General features: G+C 36.0%; 1 long non-coding RNA gene, 7 other non-coding genes and 1 pseudogene across 8 annotated transcripts in view; all 9 read left to right on the forward strand.

Moving 5' to 3' along the window:
- The window catches only part of MEG8 (proline-rich receptor-like protein kinase PERK10), a 125,523-nt gene that overhangs the window by 78,269 nt on the left and 31,896 nt on the right, over positions 1–15,358 (forward strand). Inside the window, exons 23-33 of the long non-coding RNA NR_146189.2 lie at positions 687–770; positions 1,507–1,582; positions 2,586–2,675; positions 3,359–5,328; positions 5,410–6,251; positions 6,896–7,020; positions 8,951–9,013; positions 9,481–9,565; positions 10,489–10,561; positions 11,596–12,360; positions 12,915–12,972. This is a non-coding gene — a long non-coding RNA (proline-rich receptor-like protein kinase PERK10). The remainder of the gene's footprint in view (positions 1–686; positions 771–1,506; positions 1,583–2,585; positions 2,676–3,358; positions 5,329–5,409; positions 6,252–6,895; positions 7,021–8,950; positions 9,014–9,480; positions 9,566–10,488; positions 10,562–11,595; positions 12,361–12,914; positions 12,973–15,358) is intronic.
- LOC112443293 (small nucleolar RNA SNORD113/SNORD114 family) lies at positions 1,158–1,231 on the forward strand. Its single transcript, XR_003031635.1, has one exon. It is a non-coding gene; the product is annotated as a small nucleolar RNA SNORD113/SNORD114 family (small nucleolar RNA).
- Positions 2,783–2,855, forward strand: LOC112443297 (small nucleolar RNA SNORD113/SNORD114 family). Its single transcript, XR_003031638.1, has one exon. It is a non-coding gene; the product is annotated as a small nucleolar RNA SNORD113/SNORD114 family (small nucleolar RNA).
- On the forward strand, positions 6,351–6,422 carry LOC112443292 (small nucleolar RNA SNORD113/SNORD114 family). The gene has a single exon (XR_003031634.1). It is a non-coding gene; the product is annotated as a small nucleolar RNA SNORD113/SNORD114 family (small nucleolar RNA).
- On the forward strand, positions 7,314–7,388 carry LOC112443296 (small nucleolar RNA SNORD113/SNORD114 family). Its single transcript, XR_003031637.1, has one exon. It is a non-coding gene; the product is annotated as a small nucleolar RNA SNORD113/SNORD114 family (small nucleolar RNA).
- LOC112443286 (small nucleolar RNA SNORD113/SNORD114 family) lies at positions 9,881–9,952 on the forward strand. The gene has a single exon (XR_003031628.1). It is a non-coding gene; the product is annotated as a small nucleolar RNA SNORD113/SNORD114 family (small nucleolar RNA).
- On the forward strand, positions 11,134–11,205 carry LOC112443307 (small nucleolar RNA SNORD113/SNORD114 family). The gene has a single exon (XR_003031646.1). It is a non-coding gene; the product is annotated as a small nucleolar RNA SNORD113/SNORD114 family (small nucleolar RNA).
- On the forward strand, positions 12,693–12,767 carry LOC112443287 (small nucleolar RNA SNORD113/SNORD114 family). The gene has a single exon (XR_003031629.1). It is a non-coding gene; the product is annotated as a small nucleolar RNA SNORD113/SNORD114 family (small nucleolar RNA).
- Positions 14,453–14,520, forward strand: LOC112443318 (uncharacterized; annotated as a pseudogene).

A 15,358-nucleotide genomic window follows, 5' to 3' on the forward strand; every position in this document is an offset into this window, starting at 1 on the left:
CCTTGCTTCTTGTAAATTGTTGAATTAATATTAGTCAATTAAAAATTAAAAATCAACACGTGTGCAAATGAATGAGGAAAAAGAGGGCAAATCGTGGACCAGCAAAGGGTAGCTAGTAGGGTATGAGTCAGGGCTGATGGATGGCCTGTATCTGGCACTGAGTTGTCCTGTACAGAAAGAGATCTGGTCTGTTGTCTGGTGGATGTGATCCTGAGGCAGGCTAGGAATGCTAGTCCTAGAATTTAGTCCTGGGCAAAGTTCTTGGACCTTAGTGGTTCGTGAATTTTGATGGCATTATTACTACAAAAAAAAATGAATAACCAATCTATTCAATTACTTGAGTAAATAAAGAGGAAGAGGGTAAAGTGTTGTTCAATTATGGAAGACGAGACAACAAATACTATTAATTTAATTTGAAAGTATGAGTATTTTTTAAAAAATAATTGGATCAAGGGTATTACCTCTTTAGCTAACTATCTCATGCATAGGCAGAGATAATATACAGTCCCTGTTAATGCTCTGTGTCAGTAGTGAGTTAAGAGTTGTTCTTTTTTAGGACATGAGACAGAATTATTAACATCAATTAGTATATATTTAAATGACTAAGGAAATGAAATGTGGAAGCAGTGATCAATGGACATAAGGCCTGAATTATTTTATCATCTGCTATGCTTTGCACTCCTCAGGGTGGGTTCTCAATGCTGTTCAAGTTTCAACCATGATTCCTGTGATCAAAAAATTTATGGCTGCATCTATGTGTAGGAACCAGTGTAAGTAATAGTTATATTTCTTATTGAGGTAGCTAATGGTATTCACTATAAGGACTTGGAACTTCCCTGGCAGTCCCGTGGTTGAAATTCCATGCTTCCGCTGCAAGGGCTGTGGGTTCAATCCCTTTTCAGGGAACTATGATCCCACATGCTATGCAGCCAAAAAAAAAAAAAATATATGAAATGTAATGATGGAAGGCCAACCATAGCCTGACAGTGAAGGTGGTGTTGGTATGAAGCATGATATTCATTAATTGGTATATTAAACATTGAGTCTGTTAGGAATTTTCCAGAAACCACTTAGGTCTTTGTGATTTACACAAATTAACTTTGTCATTATTTGTGAATGATTGTATTAAACAAAAAATGAAGACTAAGGGTAAAATCTGGACCAATGATGATGACTGGCGCATATGAGTCATGTATAGTGAATGCTACGTGTCAGGAGCTCTGAGGTCCAACAGTGAAAGAATCTGCTAGAAAATGTTGCTTTAGACATTTCTCATGTACATGCAAGGATCTGTTTTTCGACTTATGGTCACAGATTTAAAAAATATTTTTGTAACATAATCAATAAGAGAATAAAGTTAATATCTGATTACGAGAAAAATAATAAATATTACTATAAATTAATAAATACCTAAATTATGATGTATATGAATGGTAGAAAGTATGGGTTAATGGTGAGAGTGTCTCAATCTTTTTTTTATCACCTTCTACGCTTGGTACTCTTCAGAACAGATACTGGAGTGGACTTCAGCTTCTGCCACAGTGAAGATTATCATAATGACTCTGTCAGGAAAGAGACCAAGGTAGGTCATGATCAAAAACCTTGTCTTGGTTCGAGTCTTCATTTAAGGGTGTGTTTGGTATTATTAAAAATTCTTAAATTAAAAAGTTAGCTATTATCAATAATAAATACCTATGAAACATGTTGATTAATTGATAGCATGTAACATTGAGATTTGGAGAAGGAAATGGCAACCCACTCCAGTGTTCTTGCCCGGAGAATCCCATGGGCAGGCTGCAGTCCATGGGGTCGCACAAAGTCAGACACGACTGAAGCGACTTAGCAGCAGCAGCAGCAACATTGAGATTGAATAACAGAAGAGGTATGGTCCATGTGGGAAATGATTGTATAGACAAACTGTAGATTCTTACTCTTGGCTTTTTCATAATGAATTATATTTTCATTATTATAAAAATAATAATGTAATAATTAATAATTTGATCAATACAAATATAGACACCCAGGAAGAAAACGAGACCAAAACAGTAGAAATGAACCACATAACAGTCATGATGACTGGTGGCATATGAGTTGTAGATGATGAAAAGTGAGAGCCGACACCCAAAATAACGTGTTCAAACTTTAATTTGGAAAGGATTTTATAGACAACTGTCAGAAATACACAAACATCATGTTCTTAGGTTTATAGATTTAGGTTTATTATTAATGGATCATAGAATCATTAGAGAAGGAGGAAGGAGAAAATGAAGCATTATTCAACCATGAGGTGAGGCAAAATATATTACTAATAAATTTTGAAAACACTGAAGCCCATTGAGAAATAAATGGATCAAGTATGTTACTTTTTTGGCTAAGGATCATGTAGACATGGCTAAGTAAGAGTCAGTTCTATTCTAGATCACTTCCAAGGTTGAGTTTGTTCTCTTTGTTAATAGAAAAAATGTGTATGTGTAATGAAAAATTAATAGATACATAAAAATGGAGTAAGTGATGTGGAAAGGAAGGATCAATGTAGATAAGATCCTAATCTTTTTTTATAAACTAGTATGCTCTGTACTCCACAGACTGGACATACTTGAGATGATTTAACCATCTTCCATGATCCCAAGCCCTTTGGTTGCCTCTATACATTCATTAGAAGTATGGAGGCCAGTGTAAGTAACAGTAAAAGTTCTTGTGTTTGTTTGATTATTTACTTAAGAGTATTTACTATATGATTAATGTGAATTAATGAGTTAATAAAGAGAAATTGTGCCAATCCTGGATCAATGATGATGACTGGTGGTTTGAATCATAGATGATAAATAATGTGTGCCTGAAACTCTGAGGTCTGGGAGAAGGAAATCCAATACGTTATCTCTGCTTGTAAAGATCCTATAGATAGAAATCAGGAATATACAGGGATCTTATTTTTTTCTGTGTTCATTCATGCATTTTCACTTTATTGTTATAATTGGAGAAATGAAATAATCTATAAATATGTAAATAAAGCTGGATGAGTACATCCTTATCCAGTTGAAAAACTGTGTGATCATGCAAGAAATACTGTTAATAAATTTAAAAAGAAGTCCAAAGAGAAACAAACAGTGCGTGACTGTTAAGTTTTGGGATAAGAATAACATAGACGATAGTCATAGTCACTGCTCATTTTCTTGTTAGGGACAAGTTTTAAGTTTCATTTTCTTAAGAGAAAATGAAATAATTTAGAGTATTCTAAAGTAATGATTGTCAAAATAAATAAATAAATAAATAAATGATTGTCTAAATCACTAAAAATGAAATGCAAAAGCAAGGATCAGTGATTAGTTCTCATTTTTTTATCATTTGCTCTGCCAAGTACTCCGCAGAATGGATGCCCTTGAGCTGACTTAAGCATCTTCCACGGTCTGGAGCCCTGTGGTTGCATCTGTATGTTAGGACAGTGGAGAACAATGTGAGTACTAGTCAATGTACTTGTCTTGGATTAAGCCGTATTTTAAAAAGATATTATTAAAAATTAAATATCATAAAAAAATTCCAAAAATCTTATGTCAGATACCATTAATACAAAGCAATACGACAATTAATCCATATATGAAGCCCTGAGATCAGTTAATGAAAGAGTTGAGCGTCAGCGGTAATGATTGTTTAGGTGGATGTCAAAGATACTCAAGGGTCTTACTCATGATTTATTTGTGTACCTTATGCTCACTTAAATAATAATGAATTAATAAATGTAGATGTTAGTAGGGAATAGAGCCCTTCCTGGACCAAATGACGGGAAGCATGGGAGTCTATGGTAAATACTGTGTATCTGTAACCCTGATTCCTCACAAAGCAAAATCTGGTCAATCTTTGATTTTAAATGACCCCAGAGATGGATGTTAGGAAAGCACAAACACCTTATTTCATTTTGGAGTTTACAAATTTAGATGTATTAATGATAATCAATAAGCAAACCATTGAAAATGTAAAAGAGCACATAAAAAGAAGAAAGGGAAGCATTGTCCACTAGGAACATATGTGGTGAGATAAGAAATATTATTAATAAAATTGAAAACATTCATGCCATTAAGCTAAGCACTTTGCCTTCTTACTGAAAAGGTCGTAAAGACACTGATATGGAAGAGTCAACATTATTGTTCTGGGTCAGTTTCAAGTGTTTCTTTTGTTAAGAGAAAAAAATGCTACACTATGAAAAATTAATAAATGCCTAAATGAGTAAATGAAAGGTGGAAAACAAGGATCAGTGGCAATAAGGTCTCCATTTTATCATGTCCCTGCTCTGTGCTCCTTAGAATGGGCACTCTTAAACTGGTACAAGCATTCTTCCACAGTCCTGAGATCTCTGGTTTATTCATGTGTTAGGGCTGTCGAGGCTGTATGAGTAGTAGAGAAATTTTGGTCTTAGTTTCAATGTTTTGTTTAAAGGTATTGACTTTATTATTGCAAACTGTGACATACAATCAATGAAATCCAAATAGCCCAGTGTGAAATATGGGATTAATATGAAGCATTATATGATTAATTCATATAATGAAAACAGAATAATTAAAGAAATATTGACATGAAAGTGGTTCTATATATGAGATTTCTAAGCTTTTTGGTGGTTCCAATAAAACCATTTAAAAATTATTACTGAATTATGAATTGAGCAATAAACAATATAGAAATAATGAATTAAAAGAGGTATGACATTGAATCGATGATGACTACTGGTGGATTATGAGTTGTGTCTGATAAATACAAGTCTAGAACTCTGAGGTCTAATGCAAAAGAAATGTCTTTTTTCTCTTACATTTTCATTCTTATTTATAATTGAACCAATGAAAGAATCAATCAATATGTCAATCAATGAAGAGAAAGTGTCCGTATTTTATCATATTCTCTCTTTAATACTTTTCAGAATCAAAGTTCAAGCCTTTATTGTGATCAGAGTTATCACTTTCATGTTGCTATGGGACAGAGACCCAGGGGCGTAGTGGCCAAGATTTCCGTCCTGGTTTGGGAAATTGGCTGAAGTGTTTTCACTGTAATAAGTTCAACCAAGGACTTCCCTGGTGGTCCCCTAGTTAGTAGTTAAGTTCACCTTCCAAGGCAGGGGTGCAGGGTTGATACCTGGCTGGAGAGCTAAGATCCCAAATGCCTCATGACCAAACTACCAAAACATGAAAAGAAAAGTAATACTGTAACAAATTTAATAAAGACTCTGAAAATGGTCCGCATCAAAAAAACTTAAAAAAAAAAAGTCATGGTTTCTGGATCGATGACGATCCATGCCAGCGTCTGAGTCCTCAATGACGAGTAATACGTGTCTGGAACTCTGAGGTCCATGGTTTCTGAATCGATGACGATCCATGCCAGCGTCTGAGTCCTCAATGACGAATAACACGTGTCTGGAACTCTGAGGTCCAATAGACATGAAATGTGGTCTTTCTCTTCATGGATTTTCATTGGTTCCTCTATGGTGGCAGTGATTGGAGAGAAGTTTGAGATATTCAAGGGTCTTTTTGCTGTTTGGGGTCATCTTGCTTTTATTTCATCAGTATTGATGACATGATGATTTATATGATCCAAATGAATGAATGAAAGACCTACAGCTGGGCCTTAGGGACCCAGCGATGAACTTGGGTAGAGGACGAGGGGTGGGCAAGTAACCCAGAGTGTCTGGAAGCCTGAGGGCCATGACAGCACATCCCCTGTAGTCTACTTTTCTCTCTTCATGTGGACAGATACTGGGAATCTATAAAGTCATACTCTTAGGTTGGCTTAGTGAATTTAGATTTCTTGTTATCAAAAGACAGGTCCCTTGAAAGGATATACCTACTAGATTGAGTAGAAAAGGTCAGTTAGTGTCTCCTCTGGACACTTGCGGTCCAGCAAGAAATAATGATAAAAATTGCCTCTGTGGATACACATTTAGCAACAATGCACCTAAGAGGTCAACTGCTTGGCAAAGCGTCCTGTAGATGTAGCACAGGAAGAGTCACTTGTATTGTTTGTATCCTCTCAAATTTGAGTATAGTTTTATTTCTAGAAAGCAATCTCTTTGCCTTATGAAATAGGTATTAATGCCTCATGATTCAGAACATGAAATTTGGAGTGGAAAAATCAGTGACCCTAAATTTTTTTTTCTCTCTCTTTTTGTTTGGTTTTCATGGACTGGACTCTATTCATGAGAATTGACACCTTTGAGCTGAATAAACCGTCAGTAGTCCGTGGTCATGAACCTTATGATTGTAGAAACCCGGGTGAGTAATGATCACATTTAAGGGGGTGTATCCAGGAGAGATGTGTGGAATTAGTGGTTAAAGAACGTAGAAATCAGTGAAAAGAAGAAGAGACAACACTGGATCGATGATGACTGCTGGTGGCGTATGAATTGTGAATGATGAACGCGTGATTGGAACGCTGAGGTCCAATGCAAATAGAATCAAGTCCATCCATTATCCTGATGGGAGTGACACTATAGCAGAGGTCAAGAATGCATCAGGGTCTCATGGGCCTTGTTTTGATGCTGGAACTTTGTGTTGAGTAGAATGGACAAATAGAGTAGGTCTTCCCAAACACAGGAGGAGATGTAAAGGTGAAAGGTGGAAGACAATTGCCAGTCCTGGAAGCATGGGTTGAGACAAGGGAGACTATGAATATGGCAAGGACATCTCAAATTTCAATGAAGAAGCCATGGGCCATAAATGTTAGCACTTAGGGAAGATGGCAGGGACAGGGTAAGGAATAGTCAGCCTTTGTCTTATGGCTGTACAGTAAGATACAAGTGGTTTGTTTTCAAGAGATTTCCCACATACCCTAGGTTAAGGAAAGCCTGAATGGAAGCAGGGAGCTGTAGAGAGTGTCTTGACGATCCTGGTGATCTGCTTTGTTTTATACTTCTCAGAGTGAATGCATGGGATCTGATGGAGGGATTCCTCATGGAGCACCAACCTAGGATGGCATCTTTGCTGTTAGAACCATAGAACCTAGACCCACGTGAGAATCATCTCATTCCTCATCTGTTCTAAGGTGGTTTCTCTAAAAGTAAAGATTACACTGTTAACTTAGGTGACAGAAAATCAAAGAAGGCCATTTTTTTTATCAGTTTCTTGATGAACAAGGAAGTGATGTAGGGGTAAGGTGATAGCAAAGGTAAGACAGAGATGGAATGATGTGAAAAATTTCTAGAGACCTATGAGCCATATGACACCTCACTGGCCTCCTTTTAACCCCATAGTGTTAAAATCGTCATTACGTGACGATTCATTAAGTGAATTAAGGCATGAATGAGTTACCAGAGTCGAATGAAAAGTCATGGTTTCTGAATCAGTGGTGATCCATGCCAACGTATAAGTCATCGATGATGAATAATACGTGTCTGGAACTCTGAGGTCCAATAGAAAAGAAATGTGGTCTTTCACTTCATGGATTTTCATTGGTTTCAGTAATTGAGCCAATGAAGGTATCAAAAAGCATGAATACACATCCACGAAGGGCAAATGTCTCTCTCTGTGCGCTCCTTCTCTGCTCGGTACTTGTCAGAATAGAAGCTCGTGGTGGTTTCAGCCTCCATGGTGATCAAGGTTGTGAGCTTCCGGTTGCTCTGAGACAGCAAGTAATATAGAAATAAATGGGGTGAAAGGAGATAGCACTGGGCGATTGATGCCTACTCGTTTCATGTGAGCTGTGTGTGATAAATACGTTTTGTGGAGTCTGAGGTATTACGTAAAGGGAACCTAAGAATCTGGGGGCAGGCATTTGTGTCGGAATGCATTTTTTAGGAGGCAGGAGACCATTTTGAGCAGTACCTGCTCTTTAACTCTTTTTGCTGTTTTCTAAAGGCAATGGCACCCCACTCTAGTACTCTTGCCTGGAGAATCCCATGGATGGAGGAGCCTGGTGGGCTGCAGTCCATGGGGTCTCTAGGAGTCGGACACGACTGAGCGACTTCACTTTCACTTTTCACTTTGATGCATTGGAGAAGGAAACGGCAACCCACTCCAGTGTTCTTGCCTGGAGAATCCCAGGGACGGGGGGAGCCTGGTGGGCTGTCATCTATGGGGTCATACAGAGTCAGACACGACTGAAGTGTCTTAGCAGCAGCGGCAGCATTGGTTATTATTTTTCCAATAAGATGTTTGAAATATAATCAAATAATGTTAGTCACTCAATTGTGTCTCTTTGTGACCCCGTGGTCTGTAGCCCACCAGGCTCCTCTATCCATGCGATTTTGCAGGCAAGATACTGGAGTGGGTTGCCATTCCCTTCTACAGATAATCAAATAAGGCCATTTTAATCCCATTGATAAATAAGTAATGAATATGAAGCTTTCTATTGATTAATGCATTGTGAAACCTTACAATAAATATGAGACAGATTTGAGATGAGAGTTTCTGCAGAGATATATTAGCTATAACAAGGTTTTGTTGAGTATTTTCCAAGTACTGTTAAAATTTTAATTAAGCCTTTCCCCCTGATTTTGTGCCTTACAATTGCATCTCTGTGTTAGAAACAGAAAGCCCAGTTGTCAGTAATAGCCAACTTCTTGTCCTGTTTGTTTGCTTATTTTTACCTGAAAGAAATTTGGTCAAGTTTATCTCGGATTTGTTGATTTCTGCATTTGTGTTATTTGTGCGTGTCTGTGTGTATTAAGGTTACAGTTTGAAATCTTCATACAGAATAACAAAAGTCAATTATAGCTCAGTGGAAAATAGAGAATTTGATGAAATATTAGTTGATTAATATATAAATCAAAAATAGCGTCTAATTTTAAAAAAGATGCTGAAATCACATTGCTGTGAAATTGAACTATTTACACAGTAGTGATGTCCTGGGCTTGTTAGGTGTTTTGAATAATAGAGTTTTAAAATGTTTATGAATGGATTACTTGTTTAGTCAATAAACAAGTAGAAATGAAAGAACAGAGACACATATGGACCAATTATGCTTATCATTCCAGGAAGAGTCCCGAAGGATGAAAACATTTCTGAAGCGTCTTTCTGAGATCCGACACAGAACATAAGTAGTCTATGTCCTTTGTTGAAATTGTTTCTATAAGGAGTTGTCTGGAATACAAAAAGATCATGTGCTTGTTAATTTCATAGTTATAGTAGTTATTAACAATGAATCTATGATGAAATCATTAAACACATAAATAAACATGTAAGGAAAACTCGTGAAGTTGTTCTCATATGAGTATCTTCTTTTTAGACAAGGTATTGTGAATACAAATTCAAAATTCTGAATCCCGTTAAACTGGTGAGGGTCACCCCTTTGGCCAGAATGCTATAGACATGCTTATATAATAGCCATGTATTTATTCTTTTTCAGGCTAAAGATTGAAGTTTTCTTTTAATCAGTTTAAGAAAAAAACATAGGAAGAATAAATAATGAATAACTGAGTGTGGTATAAATGAAATGCCCCAAGTAAGGGTCAGTGGCGATTTGGTCTCAACATTTTCACCCTCTTCTGTGTTTCGTGCTCCGCAGGATGAATGCACTAGCGATGATTTAGCATCTGTCGTGGGCACCAGACCTGCGGTTGCCTCTGAAGAATAAGAGAATGGAGATTAATGTGAGTAATAGTTGAAGTTCCATTTTCAGTGTTTCTTATTAAAGAAATTCACTCAATCATTAAGGAATGTGGAATAGAGAAGGTATTGTGAGTAGAGAAGGTAGCTGCATTTCTGTCTTGACTATGTTTATATGAACCATTATGCTGATTAACTCTAAATGGAAAATGACTATTAATGTGAGATATATTAAACTAGCAATAATTCTGTATACACCAAAGCTCCTCTGTTTTTAATTGCACTGCTAAAATTATTAGTGAATTTATGATTTATGCAGTAAAGAAATAGAAACATATGTAGAAAAAGAGGGTCAGTATTGGATCAGTGATGACTACCTGTGGCGTATGAGTCATGTATGATGAATACATGTCTGGAACTCTGAGATCCTATGCAAATGGAATCTATTCCATTGTGTTATTTGAAGTGATCCTATAGTCAAAGGTTACGGATATAAAAAGATCTTTGTTTTGGTTATTATGACCGTGCATTTTTTGACCATGCATGGTAGATGACCATGCATCATTCTGTTTTTATGATTTGATCAATGAAATAGTTAATTGCAAATTTATAAAGTAAACAATGATGACTATAAAGACTTTTCAATAATAAATATATGTGGCTTTAGGAAATAATACTAACATAGACTAATACATTAATCTATATTGAAAAGACTGATATCCATTAGGTAAAAACGTCCTAGAAAGATGTTATCTCTTTGGTTAAGAATGATTTGGAAAATGATAGGTAATAATTACTGACTGAGTCAGTAATCAATTTGACATTAGATTCATTAAGGGAAAAAGAAGTCAATATTATCATCATTTAGTAAATGACTAAGTTATTGTGCAAATGAAGCGCAGATTATTGGATCAATGGGGAGAATATCTGAATATTTTTATCACCTTGTCTGCTTGTTATTCTTCAGAAGGGGTGTTCCTGCTGCTTCAGCCTTCACTGTGTTCAATCATCGGCTGCCTCTGTGTCAGGAAAGCCCTAAGGTAAATAATGGGCCAGGTTGTTGGCCTGGGTGATTTGTTTGAGGGTGCTCAAGTCCCATGGGCAGAGGAGCCTCGTAGGCTGCAGTCCATGGGGTCGCTGAGGGTCAGACACGAATGAGCGACTTCACTTTCACTTTTCACTTTCATGCATTGGAGAAGGAAATGGCAGCCCACTCCAATGTTCTTGCCTGGAGAATCCCAGGGACGGGGAAGCCTGCTGGGCTGCCGTCTATGGGGTCGCACAGAGTCGGACATGACTGAAGCGACTTAGCAGTAGCAGCAGCAGCATGATGTTATTAGAAAGTATGAAATTAATAAAAATGTTGCCCATAGTTCAGTGGTAAATATGATAAGAAACATTGTTTTGATTAATAAATAATGTGCAGGATTGAGGTTGAACAAAGCAAGAGAAAGCCTCTGAATGAGAAAATATTCTGTAAACTGAGATTATGAATATGAAGGTCTTATTCCTGGGACATTTACTAAATCATATATTATTTTTATTAATATCAATCAACTGATGATTTAATCAATACAAATATAGAAATGAATGAAGAGAAGAGACTAAGTCACGGACCAATGATGATGATCGTTTCGGGTAGAGTCCTGAACGATGAAAACATGTCTGAAACTCTGAGGTCCAATCCAGAACACCTGTAGTCTCCTCCCTTTTCAAAACTGCTTTTCTAGAGAGAGGTCTGGATTATTCAAAGACCATATTCTTGTATTGATTTTCTGGACTTAAATTTGTTGTTATATATTAATGGATCTGTGACAGAACCATTAAGTAAATATAAATTAATGTATAAAGAAAAAATAGGATGAACTATGGTCAAAATTGAACACATTTTCTGAGGGTTACTTATTTGACCAAGATTAGGTAGAAATGCAGAAATAAGAGGCAGTTTAATTATTGTGTTTTTTCTTTACAAGACAAAAAAATTGAGAGAATAAGAAAAAATGATAAATACCTAAATATTGAGTAAGCTTAGTTCTCAATATTTTCCTTATATTGCGTTTTCTGTACTCCCCAGAATGAATGCAGTAGAAGGATTTAACATCTTTCATGGACGCAAGCTCTGTAGTTGCCTCTGTATAATAGGATGATGAAGATTAATGTGAGCAATAGTTGTTGGTTTTTCCGGTTTGTTTTGTTATTAAGGTGATTCACAGTATTATTAGGAATGTGGGATATAGTAAAGAAGGCAGCTGTATCTCAGTGTTGCGTATGAATATCAGTTCAGTCAGTTCAGTTCAGTTGCTCAGTCGTGTCTGACTCTGCGACCCCATGGATTATATGGATTATATGCAGCATGCCAGGCTGCATATATCCATATAATTGGATAATATGAGATTCTATAAATAAACATTTAATTAAAAATAAAGGTGAATGGAGTAAAACACTGTCTAATTATCAAAATATGTAGTGAGACAAGAAATAACTATTACTGTATTATGGAAACCCTGAATTTCAGTTAATAATGAATGGTGCATGACCGATACCACTTAGGCAAAGGATACGGGTGATAGGATCTAAGTGAAAGACATTCTTCAGGTTCTGGCACAAAGGTGAGATCCCAGTGGTTCGTTTTTGACAGATGTTGTGTGTGTCCTAAGTTAAGGGTGGCCTGAATAATAATGTGAACGTGGAAGCTGGGAAGAGTGGGGATTGTCTCCGCCACGTTGATGGTCCGCTTTGCTTTATATTCCTCCGAGGGCGAGCATGAGACCTGAAGGAAGGATTCCTCATGGGGCACCTGCTTAGGATGACATCTTCGCTGTTGGAACCGGAGACCCGTGTGAGCAGAATCAAATTTGTCGTCTTGGGTTGAATGGCTTGTCTAATGTTTATGCTGCATTATTAATATATTTGAAGTATGGTTAAAGAAGGTCATTTTAATCCTGTTGAGAATGAAGAGATTAGTATGACGCATTATATTGATTATTGCCTATGTGAAAAACTGATCATAGGTAAGAAAGACATAATGGTGTGAGTATTTTTCTAGAAACATGTGTGTTGGCTGTGTCAATCTTTTGTTGGGTTTTGTGAATCCTAGAGTTATAAATTATAATTAGCAAATCAATGAATTAATCAATTAACAATACAGAATGAGGACCCAGTCTTCTTTTCTGGATCAGTGATGATAAATGCCGGCGTATGAGTCATTCATGATGAATAATACGTGTCTGAAACTCTGAGATCCAGTAGAAAAGCAGTGTCTTTCTATTCAAGCATTTTTATTGGTCGTGATAATTGAGCCAATGAAAACATTGATAAACAAGTCTGCAGATCAATGGAGAGAAGGTTTCAATCTCTGTTTTCACCTTCTTTGTTTGATACTTTTCAGAACAGAAGCTCAAGGTGATTTCAGCCTCTACTATGATCAATATCATTTTCAGGAAAGAGCACGGTGAGTAATGCTCAAAAATTTCTTCTTGGTTTGTGTTGTTTAAGTGTTTTCATAATATTCTTTGAAAGTAGTAAATATAAGCTAAAGGTTAACTATGTCCCAGTGATAAATATGACTTGAGACCATATGTTGATTAGTTGATAATATATAACATTGATATTTATTAATGAAAGGTACAATCTATTTTGGGGTTAATTAAAGAAGAGTCAGGGATGTTTAATGGCTTGCTCTTTGGTTTTTCTTATTCAAATATTTATTTTGTTATTATCAGTGAAGTAATGATTTAATGGATATGAATATAAGTATAAATGAACTAAAAGTGGGCCCAAATGGAGCAGTGATGATGACAGCCTGACTATGGATGATGTAAACAAGAGTCTGGTACTCTGAGGACAAAACCCATACTCTTTTTCTTTGTTTATTTCTTCCTGTGCACAGGTGTTTAGAATGTACAAAGTTCAAGTTCCTGGACTGAGTTTAAAAATCATTACTGTATCAATGAAAGCACTATTAAAGATATATAGATAATAGATGAATGAAAACAGTGAATTATTATCTAATTATGAACATATATGATGAAACAAGAGATATTAATAAAAACTGCCAACATTGATGTCCATTTTGAAATGGGTGGGTCAAGGGTGTCACCTCTCTGGCCAAGTATCAGACAGACCTGAACTCTTCAGAGCTGACTTTATTATTCTGAGTCAGTCTCACATTTAAAGTTATTCTTTCCGTTAAGAGAAAACCATGTCTGCATTCTAAAAAAGTTATAAATTCCTAAATGACTGGTTAAACGAAAAGCAGATGAAGAGTCAGTGGTCATAAATTTTTTTCTTTTCTTCTCATTGATCATGCTCTCTGTTGTTCAAAATGGACACATCCACACTTGGAGTCTCTTGTAACGCACCTTACGGTTGTATCTCTATGTTAGGAGCGCAGAGTCCAGTGTGAGTAATGGTCAAATTTCTCATCATAGTTTCAGTGACTTTTTCCCTCTGTGTATACAGTGTATTATTTGAATTTCCATGTACAATAACCAAAGGGCAGTGCAGCTCAGTGATAAGTATAGAACTTTATGAAACATGAATTGATTAACTCATAGATGAATAACAGCATATCATTTATCGGGATTAGCACATGTACACTACTGATGCCAGATATAAAACAGTTAAATCATGAGAACCTGCTGTATAGCACAGGGAACTCTACTCAGTGCTCTGTGATGGCCTAAATGGGAAGGAAATGAAAAACAGAGGGGGTATATGTGTGCATATAGTTGATTCACGCTGCCACACAGTTGAAACTAAGACACTATTGTAGACCAATTATACTCCAATGAATCAACATATATTCAATATAAAAATATTAGTGAATTATAAAAAATTAAAATGAGTACACTGCTGTGAGAATGGTTAGTCAATAAATAGATTAGTCAATGAGCAAATAGAGATACACAGCAAATCGAGGGCTCGGTCACTGGGCCAGTGATGATCATGAAAAGAAGATCATGAACAGTGAAAACATGTCTGAAACTCTGAGGTCCAACACAGAACATAAGTAATCTGTTCCCTGTGTGAAATTATTTCTATAGACACATGTCAGAAATGTAAAAATGTATATTTGTGTATTGATTTCATAGACTTACATTTGTTATTACTAACGGATCTGTGATGGCGGAAGCATTAAGCAAATATAAATATATAAGGAAAAATAGGATGAAGCATTGTCCATACTGGAATTTTGTGAGACAATAGATACTATTAATACACATTGGAAAAACTGATGCCCACAAAATAAATGAGTGAGAGTTACCTATTTGACCCAGATTGGCTAGAAATGCATATCTAAGAGTCAGTTTAGTTATTCTGCCTCCAACTAAAGATTGAACTTTCACTTGTAACAAAATAAAAAATACTGAGAGAAAGAAAAAAATAGTAACTACCTGACTAAATGAAATATGGAAAATAAGGATTAAGGGCAATTAGGTATGAATATTTTTTCATCTTTGTTCTATACTCCTAAGGATGAACCAGTAGAGATGATTTAGCGTATTTCATGAGCATGAGCTCTATGGTTGCCTCTGAACAGGAGGAGGATGAAGGTTAACGCGAGTGATAGTTGAAATTTTTCTCAGTTTGTTGTTTTATTAACATAATGCAATGTGTTATTAATAAATGTGGAATATAATAAGGCATCGCATTTCAGTGTTGAGTATGGATATATGAACCATATAGAAAGTTGAGAGTATTAATGAGATATATATTAAAGTAAGAATAATTCTAGGTTCATCCAGGCAGTTTTTGTGTTTTTAATTGTACTGCTAACACTATTAGTGAATTTGTGGCTTATACAATAAAGAGATAGAAGTACACATAGGAAAAAG

Source organism: Bos taurus, chromosome 21 (genome assembly GCF_002263795.3).
Source record: "Bos taurus isolate L1 Dominette 01449 registration number 42190680 breed Hereford chromosome 21, ARS-UCD2.0, whole genome shotgun sequence".
Taxonomy (NCBI): Eukaryota; Metazoa; Chordata; class Mammalia; order Artiodactyla; family Bovidae; genus Bos; species Bos taurus.